Consider the following 16,122-nt stretch of genomic DNA (forward strand, 5'->3'; position numbering starts at 1 on the left):
ACCTCACTGCAGGCAGAGACGCTCGATCCATGGAGCGAGTGCAAGGAAGAGAACTCACTGCAGGCAGAGACGCTTGAGCCATGGAGCAAGTGCAAGGAAGCAAACCCACTGCAGGCAGAGACGCTCGATCCATGGAGCAAGTGCAAGGAAGAGACCTCACTGCAGGCAGAGACGCTTGAGCCATGGAGCGCGTGCGAGGAAGCAAACCCACTGCAGGCAGAGACGCTCGATCCATGGAGCGAGTGCAAGGAGGAGAACCCACTGCAGGCAGAGACGCTTGATTCATGGAGCGAGTGCAAGGAAGAGAACTCACTGCAGGCAGAGACGCTCGATCCATGGAGCGAGTGCAAGGAAGAGACCTCACTGCAGGCAGAGACGCTTGACCCATGGAGCGAGTGCAAGGAAGCAAACCCACTGCAGGCAGAGACGCTCGATCCATGGAGCGAGTGCAAGGAGGAGAACCCACTGCAGGCAGAGACGCTTGATTCATGGAGCGAGTGCAAGGAGGAGAACCCACTGCAGGCAGAGACGCTTGATCCATGGAGCGAGTGCAAGGAAGAGAACTCACTGCAGGCAGAGACGCTTGATTCATGGAGCGAGTGCAAGGAAGAGAACCCCCTGCAGGCAGAGACGCTCGATCCATGGAGCGAGTGCAAGGAGGAGAACCTACTGCAGGCAGAGACGCTCGATCCATGGAGCGAGTGCAAGGAAGAGAACTCACTGCAGGCAGAGACGCTCGATCCATGGAGCGAGGGCAAGGAAGAGAACTCACTGCAGGCAGAGACGCTTGACCCATTGACGAGTGCAAGGAAGCAAACCCACTGCAGGCAGAGACGCTCGATCCATGGAGCGAGTGCAAGGAGGACAACCCACTGCAGGCAGAGACGCTTGATTCATGGAGCGAGTGCAAGGAGGAGAACCCACTGCATGCAGAGACAGTCAAAGACCCAGAGACAGGCTGAGTGGAAAGACTGGCTGAAGTCAAGCGTGAGTCAATGTGACTCATACGAGAGGATGTAACAAAAGGGGGGCAGGAAGTTCCAGCACTTGGGATGAAAGACACGACAATTAGGGAGTGCGGGCTACCCCTGTGCTGAAAGGACATTGGCTGTGTTCGCCCAGGAGATGCTGAGGGGGTATCCTACTATCACCCCCATGGAGAGTGATGTGGAGTGACTAATGTAGTAATTTCACACTCACAATTATATCAGGATTATGGGTTTTGCGATATGAAAACGAGAAATCAAGAATTCCCAGATAAATCAATGTTACAGCACCAGTTCCTTCAGGTAATTCACAACAAATTCCTATAGAGGATGGGCGCGGAGATTGGTTTGACATCTTGTCCTATGCTAGGATAGGAGGCTTTGAGTAATCAGATAAGGTATGTCACACCGTAGCTTCGAATAACAGGGTGTGAGCCATCAGGTGAAGTATATCACACCCCAGCCTGGAATAGGAGGGTTTCAGCTGATGAGAGCTGCGAGTCTCTCAAGCGTCGCCATGAAGAGCTGGACTGAGGAATGCTGTGGAGTCAGATATGTCTCCACTCCTGGTGGGGCACAATTTAAACAAAGGCCTCTTCTCAACAACTAATTATACTATGGGGAATATCTCCACAATCGATGCACAACAGCAACCATGTACCACAGAAATGGATTTATAATTCACAGTTTTATTAATCAAAATATATACATTATTTTTGTATTTATAATTTTCTCCTTAAGGACATACATTTGCAAATACAAATAATCATGTGTTAATTTGTTCAAATCAAAATCAAAATTTAAATGTGAGACACAAACAAAACATTGACAACAAAAACATAATTCATATTTTGTAACAAAACCACCAGACACTACATACACCCTATGCAACAAAAAATCACTTATAAAAACATGTAATAATACATTTGAGATATATATACATTAAAATAGAAATGTAGCCATGAAGGATAACAAACAGAAAAAAGAGAAGCGCCGACGCGCGTTTCGGAGTAGGATCAAAAGACCCACAGTTCCTTCGTCAGGGCGCAACAATCCTTTAGTGGTTCATGTCAATATAGTTCCCAACTTGTTCCCATAGCCTTTTCTTACGGGAGGAATATTTAACAATTGCTTAGAGAATATGAATTTGTACTTGTTTAAACATTCTGTGGAAACAAGGAAGACAAAATATATAAGATAACCAAATAGATAAAACACAAAAAACTAGATGTAATCTATGGGGGAGCCTGCAACACAAGAAGGGAACCAATGAATCCCAAAAACGAGAAGTAGTGAAATAGGTAACACCACGTGAAGGATAAAATAAGTGCATCAGCCTTATATAGGTATGTACCGACAAAGCTACCACCAAGAATAAAAAGATTATGTGAAAAGAAGGGGGAATAGAAGAATGAAGAAAGAAAGAGAAATGAAGATGAAGAATCATAAAACGGAACCTACTTAGCAACAAGTATAATGAAAACACCGCTTCATATAGAAAATATGGCCAGCCAAATAAATTTTTTAGGGTCTTTCAAAACAGCTCCGGGCTAAAAAAAAGGACAAATACGATATCTACTCAACAGTCTCAATGGGTAAGACTATCAAACATGTAGAGGTCCAATAATAAGATTAAATGAATACAAACTAGGGATAATAACAAAGCTGGCACGAAAAAATTGGAGAAGGTGAATACGGTACAAGCTATGGGGTAAAAGAGGGATATCTAATAAAGGTAACAGTCAAGAAATTAAGGACATAAAAAGATAAAAGCCAAAAAGAAAAAGACTCAAAGACAACTAACCTATGAGTAGGATGATAAAGCTTCAGGTGGCACTACAATCCTAGTGCGGAATGAAACGTCTTGGTTGGACGCCAGAAAGAACTAAAAAGGAACGAGGGTGATTAGGGAGAGTAGATAACCATAATAACTAACAAAATAGCGCTGAATAAGAGAGCCCCTACTTACTAAAGAGCACTTGGTATTAGAAGTGCATGGCCAGAGAAAATGCAAAACGGTCACATTCCAGGCAGGAGAGTAGGTGCAGCGAAATATGTGGATTTACCCTAAAATAAAGGAAAAACTCTAAGTAACTGAAAATCAGAAAAGTATATATATACACCCAAAACGGCCGTGTAGACGTCGCGAATATACTTCTTACCTACAGAAGAACAGATGAAACAAATAACAGGTTCCAAGAAAGCGGTGTCCGTGTATAAGGACCCTCCGACACGGATAGACAGCACTGAGGATATATATATGAGAAATAGCCCGGGAAAATTAGCCTGGAGATAGAGGGCGTAAACAACGTGCAGCTGATAAGTCCAAGGGAAATGCGATGTAAGGCCAAAGGAAAGCGCGAAGTTAAAAAATATATAGACCTCAGCGTCAAAGGGTGGCCGCCATGTTGGAGAAGGTAAAAAGAAATGAAAAATGAACCAGGCTGAAAAAACGTATCGGTAACTATCTTAGTATAAGGTGTAATGTTGTGCCTTTCCTCTCAATTGCTTCTCCCCCAATGAAGACGCTGCACCGGTCTGATGTTTAGAGGGTTTAATATTAGGAAATTACAGTTATGCAGGAGCGCCGGTTCGGAGCTCCGATCACGCTAATGCCGATTCTAAAATGGCCGCCGCCGGAAGTCCGCTGACGTCGCACGTAGTACGCGCCGCAGACTAGACCGCTACACCACATCTCCCTCCTTTATAAACACTACATACCAAGTCCCTTCTTCAAATGTGAACAGTCTTACTTGTGGTCCAGGCTGAACTCTTCGAACCTTCGTGGCCGCATTATTCTCCTCCCGCAGCGTGTTCTCCTGCCTTCTGCGCTCGCGGTCGGGGTGGTGTCAACCCCACTCGGGAGCGCTGCCCCACTCGCTTCTCGGAGTTCCGGGCCACCCAGCTCCGTCTCCTCCACAGTCTCTTGGCCGTCCTGTCCTTGCGTTCTGGCTCCCCCTTCTCCCGGGCTCCTGGGCCCCCGAGGGGAACTTCCTACTCCGCCTTCTGGTCTCCTCCTATCACAGTCTGTCACTGGTGTTAATCTGGCCCTTTCTGTGTTGTTCAGTTCATTTCCCAGTTCTGTCTCATCGCCCTTGGCACACCTCGCCATCCGATCTTGGGCCCATATCTTCCCGTCACTTAGTAACGCCGATGTGGAGTATGGTTCCATTACTTGGAATGGGGGCGTGAATTTGCTGTCCCCTTTTTTCCCCGGTGTTGGCAATTTGACTCTCACCCACTCCCCTCTCTCCAGCGCGACTTCCTTGGTGTTGTGCCTTGAGTCTTAATAGTCAGTGTACACGGCCTGTGCCCTTTCCAAGTTCTTGCGCACGACAGCTGGAGACCAATAACTCTGCACTGTGAGCTTCTTCCATGCCACATTGTCTCTAGTGAAAGGTTCTCTCCCTCTCAGTATACGGAACGGGCTGTAGCCTGTGGAAGCGGGAGTTATCCTGTATGCCCATAGCAGTCGTTTGTGTTCCTTCTCCCAGCTTGTGCCCTGTCCGATTGCCGCTTGCACCGATCCCATTATTACTCTATTGAATCTCTCCACCGCTCCGTTCCCCGCTGGGTGGTAGACCGGCGTGCGCCTGACCTTTATTCCATTCCTGTCCATGAAGGCCTCCCATTTGGTCGACGTGAACTGTGGGCCGTTGTCACTTAGGATCCCTTTGGGGATGCCCTCTCTGATGAAAACTTTTCTTACGGGAGGAATCCTAGGATGGTGTCTGTCTCCGTGTTCTCATCCACGTGGACTTCTGGCCACTTTGAGTACCTGTCGATGACCACGGTGAGGTACTTCTAGGTTCCGCTGGCGTCTTGTATTGGTCCCAGGACATCTACTGAGATTTCTTCCCAAGGATTTTCCGGACATTCGAAACGCCCCAGTGGTGGGCGCAGGATCCTCTGCGTCTTGTCTGCATTGCTGCACTGTTCGCATGCTCTGACATGACGTTCCACCACAAGGTCTAGTCCAGGCCACCAGTAGTCCTCCTTCACTCTCCCTTTCGTCTTGACTATTCCCAAATGCCCTTCGTGGGCAATGGCCACGACTCTTGATCTCAACGCCTGCGGAGGCACTACTTTGTTGCCTCGGAACAAGAAACAGGGGTCGTCACCCAACGATAGTTCTTCCCTGACCTCCCAGTACTGTTTGAGCTCTTCTCCGAGTAGCCTCTTCTCCGGCCACCCTTGCGTCACGTATGCCTTGACCGCCTTCACCTTCTCGTCTGACTCGTACTCTTCTTCCCACTCCTGCCTGCTTATGGCCTTCTCGTGGTCGCCCATGAACGCCACCGCATACTCTCCCCAATTTTCGGCGCCTTGCGTCTCCGCAGATTCCTTTGCCGCTGCTCTGCTCAGATAGTCTGCCACTCTGTTCCTAGACCCGGGTATGTACTCTACATCGTACACATAATCGAGGAGCCGTAGCGTCATCTTGGTGATTCTCGGTGTTGCATGCTCGTGGCCGCTGGACGTGAGTACCTTTACGAGTGGCTTGTGGTCTGTTCGTAATAGGAATCTGCCTCCCCACAGGAATTGACGGAACCTTTCCACGGCCCATACCACCGCCAGCATTTCTTTTTCAATTACACTGAATTTGCATTCGTTGGCCGCCAGCGTGCGGGACGCGAAGCTGATTGTGGACGTCTTCCCCTCTGCGGACCTTTGAGTTAGTACTGCCCCAAGACCTCGGTCGCTCGCGTCCGTGGTTAGCACCGTGGGTGCCATTGGGTCGAACCCTTGAATGGGTACCGCTTCGCATATCTCCCTTTTCATCCTCTCGAATTCCAGCTGTTGCTCCTCCTTCCACTCAAACGCCGTTTTGTCCTTCAGGATCGCCCTCAGGTGGTGGGTCTTCGAGGCAAAGTGGGACACAAACTTGCTGTAGAATTCAGCCATCCCTAGGAACGTCCGGACTTCTTCCTTGCTTGACGGCGTGGGTGCGTCTCTGATGGCTGTCACATTGGATGTTTTGGGTTTTATTCCTTCCTGGCTGATCTCGTGCCCCAGATACGTGACAGTTTTCATGCCAAACTTGCACTTGTCCCACTGGGCTGTGAGCCCGTTCTGCTTGAGTACTGCCAGCACGTCTGCTAGCTTCTGGTCGTGATCCACCCGGGAGGTGCCCATCACCAAGATGTCGTCCTGGAAGAACTGGACTCCCTCCATCTTGTTGAACAGCCGGTACATTAGCTTTTGAAAAACGGCTGCGGCAGAGGCTAGCCCGAACGGCATCCGCAAGAATTTGTAGCACCCGAACGGGGTTATGAATGAAGTGAGGTGGTTGCACGATTTGTGGAGTGCAATCTGGTGGTATGCCAAAGTCAAGTCTACTGTGGAGAACCACCTGGCACCCTTGGTCTTGGCCAGCATCTCGTTGATGCGGGGAAGGGGGAACTTGTCCACCACGATGTTCTTGTTGAGTTCTCTGAGGTCCACACACAACCTCACCTTCCCGTTGGGCTTCTGCGCTACGACCAAGGGGGCCAACCATTCCGCATTGTCTATGGCTTCGATTATACCGTTGTCCTCCAACCTCTGCAGTTCCTCTTGTACTGCCTCTCTGGTGCGGAACGGGATATTCCGCACTCTGTGGGACACCGGGCGGGCTCCCTCTTTCAGGTTTATTTTGTGCGTAAATTTAGCTAACTTCCCGATGTTGTCTCTGAAGACTTCAGGGAACTCCTCCTTCCACTGTTGTGCTCCCACTCCTGGATTCTCCTCCATCATGAACACTTGTACGCGTCCTCCAGGGTTCAATTTTATCCCCAGCTCTCCTTGGTCTCTCCATCCTAACACTGACGGCCCTTTTTCTGCCACGTATAATTTCCCGTCGCACTTCCTACCCTTGAACTCGAAGGTCAGGGGGCAGTAACCTACCATTGGTATGGGTTCCCCTGTAAATGTCACTGGATGGATGTCTGTGGGGCGCAGCTGATACGTTGTATCCGGTGCAAAATCTTCCTCCCATATCTTCCTTCTGATGATCGTGTATGGAGAACCTGAGTCAGCGACCATTGTGACTCCTACTCCCCCAATGGTCATGTCGCATCTTGGTTTCTTGTCGACCGCACCGTCTATCCCCAATATCTGATCCTCTATCATCAGGATCTCCTCGTCTTCCTCCAGGGTGTCGGCCTCCTCTTCCTTGCCTGTCTCCTGTGCCACGTACTTCACTAGTTGCCTCGGCGATTTCCTTCGGCACACCCTCTCGTAGTGTCCCATCAGGCCACAGTACGCACATTTTGCTCTGAACGCCGGGCATCCTTTGTCATTGGCGGCATGTCTACTACTGCCGCATCTGTAGCATGTGTTTGTGCTTCCTTGTCCCTGTGCCTGCTGTTTCGCACCCCGGGCAGTGGACTTCCTGTATGTCCGCGCGTTTTGTTGCTCTGCCGCCACGTGTCCTTCGCGGCTCTTCCGTTCCTCTATCCTGCACACCGCCTGTTCTGGAAGGCGGTCCCGCTTAGCCGCCTCTGCACACCTCTCAGACATTTCTGCTTTCTTCACCATGGCCACCACGGTCTTAAGGGGTGCGTCTCCGTTAGCCCACAGCTTCTCCTGGATGGAAGTGTTCACAGTATGCATGATGATTTGGTCCCTGATCAACTCTTCCTGGAAGGTCCCAAATTTGCACGTTAGAGCCAGCTTCTGTAACGCCGCCACATACTCGTCGACTGTTTCCTCTTTGCGCTGCGCTCTGTGATAGAAATTGTACCTGTCGATGGCGGTGCACACCGCTGGGCGGTAGTGGGCGTCCAGATCGTCTAACGCGTGTTGGAACACATCATCGTCCCCTGCGGGCCGCGCTTCCTTCACCAGGTCATCATATACCCTCTGTCCCGCTGGGCCCAGATGATGTAGGAGTATCTTCTTCCTGCGCGAGCTCGTGAATTCCGCTTCACCCTCTTCCTCCAGCGCAGACAGGTAGTTCAAGAAATACTTTTTCCAGTCCTCCCACGGTATCTCCGGGACCCCCACTTTGATCAGGAAGGGTACTGGGTTCGGCAAAGCGGACGTTAAGGCACTCATCTTGCCTCCGGCCCCCCTTCGCCGCGTACCTGGGCCCGAAGCACTCGACGCTCTGGTACCTCTGGAGCTTCCCTCGCCTGGGTCGTCGTCCTGGCCGGACTGTCCGTTTCCTCCGGTTCCTCCTGCAACCCCTGCCAGGGTGTATGTTGTCGCCTGGCCACACGCGCACCGGTGGCGCTACTCCTCGCTCTTCTGGGCGGCTTCGGCCACCTCCCGACGCCGTACTGGACCAGGCCGGGGCTGGGACCACCTCTTCGTCCGCTGCGCCCCCTTAGCGGCTCTCCGTGACTCTGCCACGCTCCTGCAAGTGTGGTGGGGACCTCGACTGCGGTCGTCTCACACCACGTGGTTCTGGAGGCAGCGCTGGGCCGTTTCACCTCAAAGCTGCTGGGAGCATGAGATGATTGATGCATCCAAGAAAACATAAATAGAAAAATGGCCAGAAGATGTGAAGATGAAAGAAGAACCTAAACGTCAAGGAAAGGCCGCCATGTTGGAGGCAGTAACAAAGAAAAAAATATAAAAAAGAATATGATGAAAGCATGAAGTAATACAGGTATCGTATAAGGTATGCTCTTACAAAAGATTACTGTACTTTACGAGATGAGAAGCAGAAAACTGATAGGTGCATATATGAAACAAGGCAAAAATAGCAAAGGGGCAAGAAAACGGATGCCAAAAATAGTAGGTGGCCGAATGTCGTAAAGGGACGGCCAGGTGAAGACTAACAAGAAGAATATTTTAGCAGATTTACAGAAGCGCATTTTCCCAAGGGATATGCTCATTAAGGCCACAGACTGCTGTCTGGAGAGTAAACATCCAAAATACCTCTCTTTTTTTCCTTAGTGACTCAATGTTGATTATCCCTAGTTTGTATTCATTTAATCTTATTATTGGACCTCTACATGTTTGATAGTCTTACCCATTGAGACTGTTAAGTAGATATCGTATTTGTCCTTTTTTTTAGCCCGGAGCTGTTTTGAAAGACCCTAAAAAAATTATTTGGCTGGCCATATTTTCTATATGAAGCGGTGTTTTCATTATACTTGTTGCTAAGTAGGTTCCGTTTTATGATTCTTCATCTTCATTTCTCTTTCTTTCTTCATTCTTCTATTCCCCCTTCTTTTCACATAATCTTTTTATTCTTGGTGGTAGCTTTGTCGGTACATACCTATATAAGGCTGATGCACTTATTTTATCCTTCACGTGGTGTTACCTATTTCACTACTTCTCGTTTTTGGGATTCATTGGTTCCCTTCTTGTGTTGCAGGCTCCCCCATAGATTACATCTAGTTTTTTGTGTTTTATCTATTTGGTTATCTTATATATTTTGTCTTCCTTGTTTCCACAGAATGTTTAAACAAGTACAAATTCATATTCTCTAAGCAATTGTTAAATATTCCTCCCGTAAGAAAAGGCTATGGAACAAGTTGGGAACTATATTGACACGAACCACTAAAGGATTGTTGTGCCCTGACGAAGGAACTGTGGGTCTTTTGATCCTACTCCGAAACGCGCGTCGGCGCTTCTCTTTTTTCTGTTTGTTATCCTTTATGGCTACATTTCTATTTTAATGTATATATATCTGAAATGTATTATTACATGTTTTTATAAGTGATTTTTTGTTGCATAGGGTGTATGTAGTGTCTGGTGGTTTTGTTACAAAATATGAATTATGTTTTTGTTGTCAATGTTTTGTTTGTGTCTCGCATTTAAATTTAGATTTTGATTTGAACAAATTAACACATGATTATTTGTATTTGCAAATGTATGTCCTTAAAGAGAAAATTATAAATACAAAAATAATGTATATATTTTGATTAATAAAACTGTGAATCATAAATCCATTTCTGTGGTACATGGTTGCTGTTGTGCATCGATTGTGAAGATATTCCCCATAGTTTAATTAGTTGTTGAGAAGAGGCCTTTGTTTAAATTGTGTTTCTCTTCCCTGCCTTCCTCTTCTCACATCCATATACCAGGGACCCTCTTTTGTTTACTTAGTCCACTCCTGGTGGGGGCCTGTGCTCATGTATGGGTCACTAGTATACAGGTAGAGGGCGGTGCTCCTGTGCAGTGTCACTAGTATACAGGTAGAGGGCAGTGCTCCTGTGCAGTGTCACTAGTATACAGGTAGAGGGCAGTGTCACTAGTATACAGGTAGAGGGCGGTGCTCCTGTGCAGTGTCACTAGTATACAGGTAGAGGGCGGTGGTCCTGTGCAGTGTCACTAGTATACAGGTGGAGGGAGGTGCTCTTGTGCTGTGTCACTAGTATACAGGTAGAGGGCGGTGCTCCTGTGCAGTGTCACTAGTATACAGGTAGAGGGTTGTGCTCTTGTGCTGTGTCACTAGTATACATGTAGGAGTTGTGCTCCTGTATGTGTCGCTAGTATACAGGTAGGGGTTGTGCTCCTGTATGTGTCGCTAGTATACAGGTAGAGGGTGGTGCTCCTGTTAAGTGTCTCTAGTGTACAAGTAGAGGGTTGTGCTCCTGTGATGTGCCACTCGTATACAGGCAGAGGGCAGAGCTCCTGTGCAGTGTTCCTAGTGTACAGGTGGAGGGGAGTGTTGTTTTCCTCTGCTGTGTCACTAGTATATGATGGAGGGTTGTCCTCTTGTAATGTGTCACTAATATACAGGTAAAGAGTTGTGCTCTTGTGCTGAGCCACTAGTATACAGGTAGAGGGTTGTGCTCCTGTATGTGTTACTAGTATACAGGTAGAAGGTTGTGCTCCTGTACTGTGTTACTAATATACAGGTAGAGGGTTGTGCTCCTGTATGTGTTACTAGTATACAGGTAGAGGGTTGTGCTCCTGTACGTGTCACTAGTATATGGTGAAGGGCTGTGCTCTTGTGCTTTGTCACAAGTATACAAGTAGAGGGTTGTGCTCCTGTATGTGTCACAAGTATACAGGTGGAGTGTTGTGCTCTTGTGCTTTGAACCTAGTGTACAGCTGGAGCATTGTACTCTTGTGATGCATCACTAGTATACAAGTAGAGGGTTGTGCTACTGTATGTGTCATTAGTATATGGGTGGAGTGTTGTGCTCTTGTGCTGTGTCCCTAGTATATAGGTAGCGGGGTGTACTCCTCTGCTGTGTCACTAGTACACAGGTAGAGGGACGTGCTCCTGTGCTGTGCCACTAATATAAAGATAGAGGGTTGTGCTCCTGTGATGAGTAACTAGTAAACAAGTAGATGGTTGTGCTCCTTTGAAGTACCACTAGTATACATTTAGAGGGTTGTGCTGCTGTGATGTTGTTGCAGGGATTCTGCCCAAAAACAGATCTATGTGTAGGATTATGGGACCTTAGTAAGTAGGGACTGAGTCATCCTACCACCTGGGTACCCATAAGCCCAGGACCGACTAGCTATAGTGTCTCACGTGCTCTCCTACTCACTTACAGTGAAACAAGTGATTAGACACCCCAGAACACAACACTCCCAGATCTCTCAGGAATCGCGGTTACAAGACGCCCCTTCCGCTCTCACTCTTGTACTTGTCCACAGTAAGATCTGACAGAGACACGAAACAGTTTAAAATATTTATTTTAACTAACGTGCCCTAACATGCAGTATACGTGCCACAACAAGCAGGAAAATGCACGATACAAATACAGTCAGCATAGCAGCTAGTCCATAAATCATGATGGGAGATGTCGTCATACAAAGACAACGGAGAAAAGACTATAGAGCCAAACCTCCCTCCCCTTGCAAAGAAGAAGTATTATTATTTATTAGAAGATCTCTAGGCTTTATCAGCAGACCCCATACTCGCTCTTCTCTCTAGAAAGGTCCCACTTCAAGTGGGTGCTACCTATTTGTGTAGTTCCCTAAGACCAAAGTACGTTGTCCCCAATAACAGCTGCATCGGTTTGTTGTGTCTAGGAGCTAGGTCCTAACCAGCACAGACTAACAAGGGGCATTGTTTATCGACCTTGCACACAATGTTCAGACTAAACTCCAGGAACAGGCAGAGAACGAACCCAGCAGACAGTTCTCCTGTGAAAGGCACGAAGAAAGTCCTTTGCAAAAATTAAGCCATGTAGTAACGTGTGTAAAGCCGCATAATGGCGGCAGGGCAAATGCTAACTTAGTGTTGTCGACAATGTCCCCAACAGCCACGTGACAATGTGACACTAGTATACAGGCAGAGGGTTGTGCTCCTCGGCTCTGTCAGTAGTATACAGCTATAGGGCTGTGCTCCTGTATGTGCCACTAGTGTACAGGTAGAGGGTTGTGCTCCTCGGCTCTGTCAGTAGTATACAGCTATAGGGCTGTGCTCCTGTATGTGCCACTAGTATACAGGCAGAGGGTTGGGCTCCTCGGCTCTGTCAGTAGTATACAGCTATAGGGCTGTGCTCCTGTATGTGCCACTAGTGTACAGGTAGAGGGTTGTGCTCCTGTATGTGCCACTAGTATACAGGCAGAGGGTTGGGCTCCTCGGCTCTGTCAGTGATATACATCTATAGGGCTGTGCTTCTGTATGTGCCACTAGTGTACAGGTAGAGGGTTGTGCTCCTCGGCTCTGTCAGTAGTATACAGTTATAGGGCTGTGCTCCTGTATGTGACACTAGTGTACAGGTAGAGAGGGGGTTGTGCTCCCCTGATGTGTCACTAGTAGATGATGGAGGGTCGGGCTCATGTGATGTGTCACTAGTATACAGGCAGAGGGTTGTGCTCTTGTGCTGTGTCACTAGTGTACAGGTAGAGGGTTGTGCTCTTGTGCTGTGTCACTAGTATACAGGCAGAGGGTTGTGCTCCTGTGCTGTGTCACTCATATATAGGTCGAGGGTTGTGCTCCTGTGCTGTGTCACTAGTGTACAGGCAGAGGGTTGTGCTCTTGTGCTGTGTCACTCATATACAGGTCGAGGGTTGTGCTCTTGTGCTGTGTCACTAGTATACAGGCAGAGGGTTGTGCTCCTGTGCTGTGTAACTCTTATACAGGTCGAGGGTTGTGCTCTTGTGCTGTGTCACTAGTATACAGGCAGAAGGTTGTGCTCCTGTGCTGTGTCACTCATATACAGGGCGAGGGTTGTGCTCCTGTGCTGTGTCACTCATATACAGGTCGAGGTTTGTGCTCCTGTGCTGTGTCACTAGTATACAGGTAGAGGGTTGTGCTCTTGTGCTGTGTCAGTCATATATAGGTCGAGGGTTGTGCTCCTGTGCTGTGTCACTAGTATACAAGTAGAGGGCTGTGCTCTTGTGCTGTGTCACTTATATAAAGGTAGAGGGTTGTGCGCTTGTGCTGTGTCACTAGTATACAGGTTATGTTATACTGTTCTATAGAGCGCACAGCTGCCCCAGCGAAGGGGCGTCCCAGCTCTAAAAGCAGCAGATCAGGAGAAAACTGAAGAGAGACAACCGGGCCTAAAGCAGAAGGAAGAGGTGTGTCTTGATAGCCTTAGAAATACCAGGTAGTTATTCATGCTCGTAGGCTGGGACATTGCTTGCTCTTTAATCTTCCACTCGCTGGGGTTGCCCTGGAGGAGCTGACCGGCTGCTGTTCACGAACGAGTCTTTTTAAAAGGAACATTTTATTGTTGGGACTGCGAGGACCAGTGCGCCTTGCACATTCTTCAGTTATCGCACCTGGGTCCTCTTCCCGACTCCTCCCCCTCAAGCTACTTAACGCCTCGCGGCCGCCGCTTCGCGGGTGCCGCTCGTAGGCTGGGACATTGCTTGCTGTTTAATCTTCCACTCGCTGGGGTTGCCCTGGAGGAGCTGACCGGCTGCTGTTCACGAACGAGTCTTTTTAAAAAGAACATTTTATTGTTGGGACTGCGAGGACCAGTGCGTCTTGCACATTCTTCAGTTATCGCACCTGGGTCCTCTTCCCGACTCCTCCCCCTCAAGCTACTTAACGCCTCGCGGCCGCCGCTTCGCGGGTGCCGCTCGTAGGCTGGGACATTGCTTGCTCTTTAATCTTCCACTCGCTGGGGTTGCCCTGGAGGAGCTGACCGGCTGCTGTTCACGAACGAGTCTTTTTAAAAAGAACATTTTATTGTCGGGACTGCGAGGACCAGTGCGCCTTGCACATTCTTCAGTTATCGCACCTGGGTCCTCTTCCCGACTCCTCCCCCTCAAGCTACTTAACGCCTCGCGGCCCCCGCTTCGCGGGCGCCGCTCGTAGGCTGGGACATTGCTTGCTCTTTAATCTTCCACTCGCTGGGGTTGCCCTGGAGGAGCTGACAGGCTGCTGTTCACGAACGAGTCTTTTTAAAAGGAACATTTTATTGTTGGGACTGCGAGGACCAGTGCGCCTTGCACATTCTTCAGTTATCGCACCAGGGTCCTCTTCCCGACTCCTCCCCCTCAAGCTACTTAACGCCTCGCGGCCCCCGCTTCGCGGGAGCCGCTCGTAGGCTGGGACATTGCTTGCTCTTTAATCTTCCACTCGCTGGGGTTGCCCTGGAGGAGCTGACCGGCTGCTGTTCACGAACGAGTCTTTTTAAAAGGAACATTTTATTGTTGGGACTGCGAGGACCAGTGCGCCTTGCACATTCTTCAGTTATCGCACCTGGGTCCTCTTCCCGACTCCTCCCCCTCAAGCTACTTAATGCCTCGCGGCCCCCGCTTCGCGGGAACAGCTCGTAGGCTGGGACATTGCTTGCTCTTTAATCTTCCACTCGCTGGGGTTGCCCTGGAGGAGCTGACCGGCTGCTGTTCACGAACGAGTCTTTTTAAAAGGAACATTTTATTGTTGGGACTGCGAGGACCAGTGCGCCTTGCACATTCTTCAGTTATCGCACCTGGGTCCTCTTCCCGACTCCTCCTCTCGACTATTTTAGCCACGCCCAGTCTCGCGTGAGCGGGACGCGTGCGGGGCGCAGACCGGGGCGAAGCCCGGGCAATGGGCGGGCCCGTTTAAGCCCGTTCAAGCACGGGCAAGACCGGACCGGGCCCCCCCTCTTACCCGTACTCTCTACCATTAGGTGAAGAACGAGGCTATGTCCTCAAGGGAAATGAGAAGCAAAGCCACGCCAGTAGCTTCTACGGTTACAGGTACCCTTGATAATTTTTTTATTAGGGCTCACTCTGTGGTGAATAATGAATTGGATCTTCTGGAAAGTCGGTTGTCAGATGGGATCGCAAGTACTAGAAGATCGTCTCTGGGTCTAATGTCAACTGTCAGAACCTTCGAAAATTTAGATGACTCTCATACTGCTCTCATGGACAGTATTGACCAAACAATAGACTCTGTCCTGCAAGAACTCAGGTCTAGCACATCCTCCCGCCGAGATTCACTCCAACCCATCCCTGAGAGTCTTCCTCCCTCTACCTCTGAAGTTGTATTGACTGATAAAGGCGGGAGTGACTTAAAGATATCTTCTGCATGTGGGTCTCGGGAGGGTGCTGTTCCAAAGAGGAAGGGAGTGAGGAAGCTTAAAGGAGGTAAAAGGGCTAAGATAGATTGCCCTTGTTACAACCCACCAACTACGATTCCTCCTGCGGATAGTCTGGTAATTTTAAATTCTAATCCTACCCCAGTCCCACCTGATCCGGTACAAATATCCTCTTCACCACATCCTCTCTTGGGTATTTCTGAAGTGGGGCTTGGAGGGGGTGGAGAGTACCTTATTAATGTCATCACTAATGTCTTAAAAGATTTCCTTACCCCCTGATGGCTAGATTTGATTCTATTGATGCCAGGTTAAATAAAATAGAATTGGTCACAGGGGATATCGAGATCTGCCTGAGGTCCAAGGGAAGCACTCAAAGTGTGGTGTTAACAAATATTGCTGATTCCTCCTTGCCTAATCCTATTGGCCTCACAAAACCTACGATAGGATCGCACTCTATTTTATCGGGTACATCTGTAACCCCACTTCCCTCCCATGGTCAGCCCCTTTTCCGTTGCAAGGAATTCTAACCCGGTAGATAATTCAAATGTGATCAAACTAGGGAAGATCCCGAATGACACTGGTGGCCGTAATACACAAGACCTACCCAGCTTAAGTGGGAAAAATGTAGTAAACCTTCCTCCAGAGGTCGCACCTTGTGTAATTGTCCTAACTGGTGTTCCTGAGCTCAAAAATTCTGTATTAGAAACCTATGAGTCTTTAAAAAACAAGGTCATCAGTCGGTTGAACATTCA

The 16,122-nt window shown here is 48.8% G+C and overlaps 1 protein-coding gene across 1 annotated transcript in view; it reads right to left on the reverse strand.

The window, feature by feature from the left end:
- LOC146869502 (E3 ubiquitin-protein ligase TRIM39-like) overlaps positions 1–16,122 on the reverse strand; it is a 153,322-nt gene that overhangs the window by 104,400 nt on the left and 32,800 nt on the right. The gene's annotated exons all lie outside the window — the stretch shown is intronic.

The sequence above is a fragment of the Triturus cristatus genome, chromosome 1_1, assembly GCF_964204655.1.
Source record: "Triturus cristatus chromosome 1_1, aTriCri1.1, whole genome shotgun sequence".
Lineage (NCBI taxonomy): Eukaryota > Metazoa > Chordata > Amphibia > Caudata > Salamandridae > Triturus > Triturus cristatus.